Raw genomic sequence first — 11,165 nt, 5'->3', positions numbered from 1 at the left:
ACATTTACACATCATGTGGTTTTAGCCAATTGGATGTGTGCTGGGTGGGACAGGCCTCGTGATGGGAGGCTGTTTGTCACTGTCTGTCAGTCTCTTCCACACATCTATGTATGTGTAATTTTGGCCTAGTATAGTGTGTTGTCCTTGGATATATGTGTGTAGTCCTATCCAATGTGTGTGCAAAGCTTGACTGGTGTGTACTGAGGAGTGTGTGCACAAACATCTGTGACTGTCAGATATGTATAGTCCACTGTTGTTGCCAGACATGGGCTTCATTTCTCTAAGTGTGGGAGCATGCCCAGTATGACCTTCTGTATTGAATGTGTGAATCCATTCCAGGTGGGTTGTACTCCAGTGCAGGCATTTGTGTTCTACACCTACAGCTAGCAACCTGTTTCTGTGGGATATCTGTAGAGTGGTTGACAATATGGGGTCAAAATGGGCAAAGGATAGGTAGGTAATTGTGTCGGTGCTGCTTCTGCTACATGGTCTTGGTGTTAGCAGAGATATTCAGACATATGTACTGTTTTACGCTGTGATGTTTTATGTCATCAAGTACTGTCAGGTATACATATTTGCTTGCAGTAATGCCCTGGAGAACACAGGGTGAATGCAGCTGTGTCCAGTATTGTGGTCTGCAGCCTACATATTCTTGCACAATCATGCCATTCTGGAGGGGAAGCTGCAGACACTTGCTGATGGGTCTGTGTAAATGGTTCAGCACCTTGGTACAGCGGTGGCTGAGGATCCCATGCTTGTACATCCATCGACGTGACAGTATGGCCATATCCTGCTGTGGCCATACTTCACAGCTGTACAGAGTGACACAGGTTACCCAGAGGCAGGGCTCATAATTCTGGACATTACCCCTTCACATTGTGGTTTATGAGCAGGTTTGTAGCCACCAATTCCTGTGTTTGCAGGCAGGGATAGTATGTGCACACGGCTGAGTTTCAGACTTCACACACTCTATCCTCTTCCAAACATTATGCAAACATTATCTGATAAGTTCCCTATAGTTATCACTTCATCCCAGCAGTAATTTGGTGTTGGTCCACAGTTCATGCAGTAGGACACGGTGGACATGTTACTGGGATTTGTCCACATGGCCTTACATTTGGGTTCTGTGAACTGTGTTATGCTGTTGTTTGGGAGTCCATGGCATAACATACATTGGCAGTATAGGTGAGACACAGCCCTTTGGCAGAGGACTTTAGGCCATTTGGTAGTGATGCAGGCCAGCTGTAGCAGGCCATTGCATTGTGTCACTCCTACAGTCCCAGACTGTAAGACACTATATTCCTCTGGGGTGACAGGGTAGGTGTGCAAGGTGTTAATGCCAATATTTTCTGTCATTATTGATCCAGTGGTGTGGATGCTGGCAGGGTGCTGCTTACAGCTAGGGACACACCTGCATGGGACACCTGTTCTGCATGCTGCATTCTTTGGCTATTGCCATACAGAGGTGGGAGTCATATTGTACTCATTCCCAACAGCAGGGGATAGGACCAGATAGGTACCTGTGGGTGATGGTGGGGTGAGCTGGGTGCATGTGTACTATGGACACTACTTGCATTTGACTCGCAGATATGCATAGGCATTCCACTTATGCTGGCTTGTGCAGGGACATCAGTAGTTTCTCAATACTTCATACCTGTGACCTTTGTGGTCTGCCTGTGTTTGGCCAGACAACATTGGTATTCCATACTACAAACCCAAATAATGTGCTGCTAACCTGTATGTACAATTCCAAAGGTGTGTCCATTTGACAGTAACATATTATACACTGTCTGTCTGGGGTACTTCCATCTGTGTACTGTTTGTATGTCTGGGCCCACATTAATGCCATGTCCATCTTTCAGATGGTGACAGATATTACTTCCAAACATTTACTATGGCTTACTGTTGGAATGTGTTTTACTGGGATGCATTGTTTTTGGCACTGCAGTTTGTGATAACTTGGCCCTGTCTTCATCAGTACTGGCCAATGGCCACCAGGACAAACCTCACCATGCCTACATACTGACCACTCTCACACAATATACAACACACACCAACCTAACACACGTAGCCCTACATATTGTACACATGCTACAATCTATCCTGCTACTTTGGCCGGCTCAGGTAATCTGTGTTCCACTGTTATTATACCTACACACACTTGCACACATTTGCTATGATTGTACTGGTATTTCAGGTACTCCATTTCATTCTGTATTCTGACCTATCATGCCGATTAGAGACATTTCAGTGTACTACAGGCCTTAGGTTTGATTGACCTACATTTCAGTTTCAGACTTCTTACTCTTCAGAACTAACATCCCACTCCCTGACCTGTTGTAGTCTGTCTGTGTAGGTCTGGAAGGGGGACGTTCTCCATAGCCATCAATCAGAGGCCTTAGCACAGCCTTTGTTTGTGTTTGTCTACACCTGTCCTGCTGGCTGAGACTGTTGTTGGGTATGTGAGCCTCCCTGACTGGCATGTGTGTGTCCAATGGACACACATGTGGCCCACCACATTTCCTGCAGTGAGTTTTGTCACCTTGTCTAGTACTGGCTACTGTGGTTACACCAGTATTTGTTACAGATTTCATGCTGCCACTATAGGTGTCTACTATCTGCTGGCATCCCAGTCAGCCACTTGATTCCCTTGCATGCTCACATCCATACCATAGATACAAGTAACAAAACATACTACTCCATTCGGCAGTTGATAGGGAGAGTGACTTACCTTGTGGCTGTGCCAGTATTAAGGATGGTGCTGGAGGGCTGACTATGTCAGATGCACATAGTACACTCCCTATGCATGGTTAAGCACAGGTAGTGTCATGTTTGGCATCCCTTTTACTGTATATGTGATTCAGAGAGAGGTGTCATTCCCTGAGTTTCTATCATGTCAGTGTATGTGCTATGTGTTGTCTCTTTGCCATGGCCTGGGCATACTGGGCATGCTTCCTTCTGCCTACTGGGGCAGACTCAGGTTGTTCCTCCTCAGAGTCACTCTGTGCCTGTGCAGTCCTTAACAATTGTGGGGGGCTGTGTGGCCCTGCCCCGTGCTGTTCCTGGTGCAGCTGTTTCCACAGGATCATATTGTGTAGCATGGCACATACAATGACAATTTGGGTGCATGTAGCTGGTGAGTACTGCAATGCTCCAACGGATATGTCCAAGCACCGGAACCATGACTTGAGCATCCCAAACACACACTCTATTATGATTCTGGTCTGTGCATGTGCCTCATTATGGAGTTCTTGTTTGGTGTGTGTGCATTTCTGATGGGTGTCATCAGCCACGGCTCCAGTGTGTAACCAGCATCCCCCACTAGGTGGCCATAAGGGATGTCCCCATTGGCAAATCTCTGGTACAGCTGCATCATATGCCAGATGTGGGAGTTGTGATAGCTTCCAGGGCAGCCAGCACACACATTCATTATAATGCCCTGGGCATTTCACATGACCTGGCAGTTGATGGAGGGGAAGCCCTTGCAGTTGATGTAGACCCTACCCCGCTCACCGGGTGGTGCTTTGATGCATATGTGCATGCAGTCTATAGCACCCACTACCTCAGGGTATTCTGCTATTTGGTGGAAGAGATGCATACTGCTGGTCAGCACCTCATGGCTGTTGTGGAAATATACATGCTTACTGGCATGTGCTGACATGGCATCCAGGAACTGGTGGAGTACCCTGGATGTTGATGCCTGTGAGATTCCCATGATATCACCAGTTGGCCTTTGGAAGGTACCTGTAGCTAGTATTTTTAGGCCTACACATACCTTGGTATCCACTGGGATGGGTTCTCCTCTGTTGGATCTGTGTGTGAGGTGTGGCCAGCACAGCTCAATAATTTGCTTTAGGAGGTCCCTGTCCACCCTATAGTGCTCCACTATCTCCAGCTCATGTAGCTCCTGGTAGGTTACCCTGGGTCTGTACACTCTTCTCCTTCTCCTCACTGGGGGTTGGTCATCAGCATTCTCATCCTCACCACCCTCAGCCTCTTCCACATGTTGATTTATGATAGCTGCTGCAGCCCCTATCATTTTGTTGCTTTTGTTTGATAAAATTTCCCCGCTTGTGTACACCGGTGGTGTAGAGCTTGTGGGAAAACCAGAGGGAAAGGTGTTTTCATAGTTTATAGTGGTGTGCTGGGCTGGGCTGCTGCCTGTGTAATTGGCTGATTCTGATACATTTCACCTGCCAGCTATGCTAGTTCTCCTTGATTACCTTCCCACTGCTCTTTTCCCTTCCCATTACCTTCCTGTTTAAGCCCAGGGGTGCACCATGCAAAAACAGTGCTCAGATGTGCACGGAGCTGCTATTTCCTGGTTTGCTTTTTTTTCCTTTAAAACACGGTGTGTGGCACGCACACCCACTTAGGCAATGTAAAGAGTGCTTGGCAGCTTCAGACACACCCCCTTGCTTCGCTCTGCTAAGCTAAGGGCAAACTCAAGCCACAGGGCTCCAATAAGCTTACAGTATGCCTGACACACCCTCTATGATGTCAGCTAGCTCTTAGGCTTGCACCATGGTCTTCCTGCACCTACACGGTTGGGTGCAGGCTAGCCATGTGGGAAGAATCTGGGATTCAGTATCATTCCCCTCATTTGCATAAGATTGCCTTCTAATACCTAGTTACAAGTCTGACATTGAGCCTTCCCCCTTAGCAATCACTGTTCACTGGCCATGATGTCTTCTGCCTGCATTGAGTATAATGGCAAAATTGTGATTTTGGCTAGAATGCTTATTTTAATGTTATGTTTTTATTTTCGGGCTGATCCCCTTTGCATGCCTCTGCCCTAAGCTTAAACAGCCGAAATTGGCCAAAAAAAAATAAAAGTTATTTTTTTTTAATTTTTGCAACTGTTTTCCATGCCACTGGCCATATATATGGCAATTGGCATGCTTTACCCATTATATACACCCTTTATTTGGAGCTGTCATGGCTCCGTTTTGTAGTTTGCAGAAATGTACTCGGTTACTAACCGAGTACATTTTTGCAGATTACATTAGCCCTGCACGGCCAGCTGCCATCTTCCTGGATCGCAAATTCACCTCATTTGCATGGTTTTCACTTTGAAATGGGGTAATATGCATACAGGAGCTGTGTCCATGCAGGAATAGTGCAGGAGCATTCATGCACATCCCGGGAGCTTGTTCCTGGATCTCTCGGTGGCCATATTTCCTCCAGCAGCTCCTGCACTATTCCTGCATGCCGTGTAGAGCTTGCTGAATCCCAGGGAATGTATATGCAAGAATATTAGGAATGTCCTTCTGGGTCAAAGAAGTAACATTGGAGAGACGTTCAGTGCAGAATAGTTGGCTACTTCTAAGCTTCCTAATTTAGCTGAAGGTCTTATGGCAAAATATTGAATTAGTTGCAGCCATAGGTGTCCTTGTATTTCATAATGGTAAGTTAGAGAGATTGACTTACCTGTTTTAAATCTCTTTTATAATGATGAAGGGGACATGTTTTATTGATGCCCAGAAGCTTTTTCAGAGTTTGTTGATGTGGCAGTTCCATCATATGGTTTTATTTTTAAACCTGCGATTATGGTTACAGTGGTTTGATATGAATGCATCTACCCAAAGGAAATACAATTTAAAGGAGTAGGTAGCAGCTTCAGTTGCAAGGTTTGTTAGGGAGCTGCACCATTTGTGATTATCAATAAGACCAGTAAATAGTGAATAGCCAGTTCTGAAGTAATCTCTGAATGCAGAGATGCTATTAGGGTCCAGAAAAAAGATTTTCATGTAGAAGATCACAGCGAGATGGTAATTTTTGACTAGGGAGGGGTTAACAAGTGGAGTGAGTGGCATAATATGTAAATATGTTTGTGAGGACAAGATCAAGAAAAGTAATATATTGTGTGGCCAAGGTGACAATTTGGTCAAGCATGTTGACATACACAAAATCCAGGAATGTCTGAGCATATTTATTATTGGTAGTATACGTTTGCTAGTTTATGTGTGGATAGTTGAAATCTCCCATACGAAAGGTGTCTGGATTGACTGTTAACTTTTATAACTGGTTGCAGTATATGGCATGCCCTGAAAGAGTCATAGATGGGGATCTATAATTGGCTGTAATGTGATAATTGATTCTTTTGAGAGTAAGTAGGACTTTAACCAGTTCCAGATTTGCATCATGAGAAATCTGATAGAGACAGTGGGGGTTACAAATAAACGCAGATACTCCTTTACTTTTGTCAGTAGGTCTGAATGCATGATAGGCATTGTACTCATGAATTCAGGGAGTCCTATCATTAAAATGGAACTAGGTTTCTTTAATTACACAAATGTTGATACCTCCAAGGTTAAAGAAGGCCTTAGTTCAGAGATTTCCTTATTTAGGCTTATGATATTCATCAGTGCTACATTGATATTATCCTGTTTGCAATGTTGTGATTTTCTATCAATTGAACTCTTCTTAAAAAAACACTATGGGTGTAGCAAAAGTTTTAGCCAGTATGGGAAAACTAAGGGGGAAAACATGCGGACCATTTCTGGCAAAACTGTTGGGTCTATTGACCATTTCATTAAATGCCAGGATCTTGTCCTCTGCGAAGGATAAACAGAAAATTCAACAATGTTCTCTGCATCTTCTCCAAGATGGAGCACCTAAGATTATTCACCCTACATGGGGAACTACAAGGTTGTAACTTATGTGGAATTGTGCAGTAACCCGAGGCCCTAGTGGCATCTATAATTCTTACATCAGGGAGGAAGCTAACTGTAAACCTATCATTTACCAGCCTGCTGAGGATTGTATCCGTATGTATTACAATGGAATCACCAATGACTAAGACAATTCTGAGATGTTCATAAGGTCATAGGTAAGTACTAGGATAGCTGCCCTTGTGGGTCATTTCAACCCTAGTTAGTTTCCCTTTTTGTGCTCAAATTAACCTATCCTATTTGGTTAGAGATTGTCCTTACCCATCCCAGTGGTCAATAATTATATATTAGCCCTAAATGAGAATAACTGGGATCATACCATATGTGAGGATATTAGGTATTGTTGTCTGTGCTAGTATGACTGGCTGAAGTTAAATAATTGTAAATAATTGTAAATTACACTGTGTTACATATGCCAGCATGACTAGTTATAATTTTGTAAATAAGTTTATGTCTTTTGATTATCTCTCTGATTTATGCAAGATGTTTAAATGTCAGACATTGTTCTTCTGGCTGACCAAATGTATGTGTTCTTTTTTGGGAGAATTTTGAATGCATGTTATGCCAGAGTCACCTGACCTAGATGTGATGTAATTGTGCGTCAGGTCAGGGAGAACAGTATCTTCACTGCAGTTGTTTGTTTAATTTTCAAAGTCTGATATGAGAGAGTAGAATTCTTGTAGCATCTTTCTGTTTTTTTTTTTTAATTTGCTATACAAGCAGGTTCTGAGTCAGTTGTTCAGTTATTGTTCTGAAGTTGTTTTCCAGAGCTGTTCAGCAGTAGTAGTCCAGTTGTTTCCCGAGTAGTTTCTCCATTTGCTGAGGACAGACAACAGCCTGGAGTGTGGACATAATTTCTCACTTTACCTTGCAGAAGTGAGAGTATAAGCTTGGCTTGCTAAGTTATTTAGATTAGATAGGGACAGTTAATCTTAATCACTTTTATTCACAATTTTTACCAATGATCTAAACTCCACAGCAAATCCAGCCTCAATCATACAATATGCTGACGATGCTTCCATAATCTGCTCTGCCTCTCTATCAAGGAACTCCAAAAAAAACTCAGGAAGCCCTCCACAATATTGAAAACTACTTAACAGCCCAATCAACTTATATTTAATCTCATAAAACCACGCTTATGTTCTGTAATACCTCAACAACAACCAGCCAACCAATTACCTATCTCTATTTCCTCCTTCAATGGCACAAAATAGAACCCGTTGAACATACAAAACTTCTTGGGGTCACAATTGCTATTGGACTTAAGTCTGACAAACACCTTGCACTAACAATTAAAAAGGTTCATGTCAAACTGGGTTCTCTCTATAGGGCTAAATTGTATCTTACTGACCATGCCAGACTTGCAACAGCCAGAACCCATGTCTTATCTTTCCTGCTTTACTGTTCACAAATATGTACCAATCTTCGCAAATCTGAACACTGAATAGCCTTGAATCTTGCTATAACAAAATAGCCAAATTTGCCACTAATTAGTCTGAAAGATCTCACCATTGCACTGCCCTTCTCCAGCTGAAGTGGTTAGAGCACCCTTGCTTGCTTATTCTGGCTCGGCTGCTAACTGTCCATACAGTCTTGTACAAACCTGACAACTGCCCAGCTCTGTCTGACCTTGTCCAACCCTACCTTAACCTAACATCTCTTAGGTCTGCTGATAAAGTATTGTTGAAAGTTTACAAAACCCAAAACTCTCACAGTGCCTCCTTATACTCACATATCATTGCCAAACACTGGAATTCTCTACCTCAGCATATTCTGTCCATCAATGATAGACATTCATTTAAACAGTCCCTAAAGGAATATTTCTCCAAACATACAGTAGGCTTTGCTCATGTTCTCCACCAGGCTAACTAATTTAACCCCTTACTGTCTAACTTCCTTCTTTCCACCACCCATTGTCGATATTTCTTGGCAACTGAGCCTTCCTAGCTTCAGTTTGTGATATTTGTATCCTGAAAAACAAAACAAAACAAAAACAAATATATATCTTTGTTTTGTCTGTATGAACAGTATAAGCTTATTGCACTACCGTTGTTATATGCTTTTAGATACAATGTCAAGGAACTTGCATTTGAACTCCTATTGTAATTGTCATATGTATAAATGTATAATTATGTAATCTTCCTTGGAGCTTTTCTCCTCGGGTCTCTGCTGAAAACGGGCTTCTGGCCCAGTCGGACACAACCCGGTTATCAAATGTAAATAAATAAATAAATAAATAATCAGAAAACTACAGCTAGATAGTTAGAGGATTTCTAAAATCAGTGTGAGCTCTATCCTACAGTATTATTTTCATATTTCCTGTGTGTGAAACTGATGTTTATTAGAGTCAGTTATTCGGTATTTACCTGTTTTAAATCCTTTTATTTATTATTAAACAGTTTACTTCCTCTCATTGTGGCTGGCTGTTTAGTTAACATTGTTAATAACTTGAGAGTATCTATGCTTATTTTGATAACATCAGGGCCACTCTGAAAAGCCTTACTGCTTGGGATACATGTTACCATTTGTTTCGATATCTATTTTACCCAATATAATTGAACATTCCTTTGAAGGGTATTGTGGTATTTAACTGGTGGTAGCTGTTACCTTGAAATTTTGGAAAAGAAACACAGCAGGAAAATATGTGTTAGTCTTTCCCAAGAGCGTGTGTATGTGTGAATATCAGACATTTAAGAGTGAGTGTGTCAGATACCTAGAACTGGGACATAGTGTTCTGTAGTGGTTAGAGTGGAGACTCATTTGGTGACCTGGAATGAAGCATATAGTCCAGTTCCAGGTTTGGAAACTATTCCTAGTATACTCTTAGGAGAATTGTGTATTTCTATCCCCATTTTTAGTGGCACTCCCTTACCAGAGGCAGTGGTGAGGATTGAGACTCCTTAGTTACTGCCCTGGGGGTAAGGAGGGCTCATTACAGATTGGTGCCAGCGATGTGGGATTTTAATTGAGCTTTTTTAATTGAGCTTTAGTAGCCTGTGAGTAGTCACCAAGGTGTGCACTCTTGACAGCCACAAGATAAACATACAGAATTTCATTGTGACAACAGTTTTATTCATTTTTAGTCAGTTTAGTCAGGGACAGCAGGCAAAGATGTCAGCAGAGGATTATAGCAAGCTGACAAGGAACCAGTTGGCCAAGGTGTGTGAGTCTAAAGGACTGGTGCATGCCAACCTGACTAAGGGGGCAATGATCTCAGCCTTAATCACAGCTGCAGAGCAGACCAACAGCTTGGAGAATATCCAGTTTGGCACTGGGGATATGCAGCCTTCCATTCAAGACAGTTCACCTTTTCCTAAGAGGACTTAAAAATTCATTTGGAGTTAAGGAGATTTGCACTGGAGACCAAAGAGAGACTGCAACATTTGGAGGCCAAGGAGAGGGAGAAGTAGTGTCAGTATGAACTGGAGGCTGAGAAGAGAGAGGAGGAGCATCAGTATGAACTGTGGAGTTTGGAGATGGAAACATGGTCAGCATGAACTGTGGCATTTGGAGATGGAAACTGAATCTTATAGGGTAATACTAGGCTAACTGCCCTTGTGAGCCATTTGAAGCCTAGCTATTTCCCCTGTGTGAGAATCAAACTCTGCACCTTGTCCTTATAAGGTAAGCACCTTAACCATTATGCCATCCCTCCCTAGAGAAAATGAGAAGCAGAGACAGTATGAAAAGGAGCTTCTAATCCTTTGACAGGATCATGGATGTAATGGGGAAGGAAATGAATGCACTCCAGAAGCCATAAAGGTCAGTAAACATTTTCCTCAGTACAGGGAGGGAGATGACTTTGATAGTTTTATTTATATATTTGAGAGGGTATTTAAACAGTATAATTTTGACTAATTTCTCTGGGTATGGTTCCTGACCCCCCTACTCGATGGTAGAGCTGTTCATGCAATTGCTAAATTGTCTGATATTGATTGTTTGAATTACAGTAGTGCAAAACAATATTTACTTGATTGTTTTAAATTAACACTTGAAATGTATAGAAAAACATTTGTGAACATAGATACAAGGTAGACGAAAGTGTATGTCATTACATTGCTGATTTAAGTACTTACTTTCACAGGTGGGTGAGTGTGTGTCAGATCACCACTTTTGAAGAACTGGCAGACCTTTTGGTGAGGGAACAAGTTCTCAGCACTTTGCCTGAGGACATGAGGATCTAGATGGCAGACCGAGAGTGCAACTGTGTAAATAAGTTGTGGAGAAAAGGGGATCTCTGCTTGGCAAACAGAGCACTACTGCATAAGAATGGCATACCCAGTGTTGCACATGGACATAAGGGAAGCCATGGGAGGGAGTCTAAACAACTCCAACAGAGTTCACCAGTAACAGGGTAAGCCACTAGTTCAAACACATGGTCAAGATCAGGGATTAGATATTTAAAATGTAATCAGAGGGTCCATTAAAGCAAGGGGAGAAACAAAAGATGAGGGAGCTGACAAGTGGGAATGACAGAATGCCAGTGGTAAG

Source organism: Protopterus annectens, chromosome 3.part1 (genome assembly GCF_019279795.1).
Source record: "Protopterus annectens isolate FY-2018-M chromosome 3.part1, PAN1.0, whole genome shotgun sequence".
NCBI classification, from domain to species: domain Eukaryota; kingdom Metazoa; phylum Chordata; order Ceratodontiformes; family Protopteridae; genus Protopterus; species Protopterus annectens.
Note: the sequence above shows the minus strand (reverse complement) of the source record.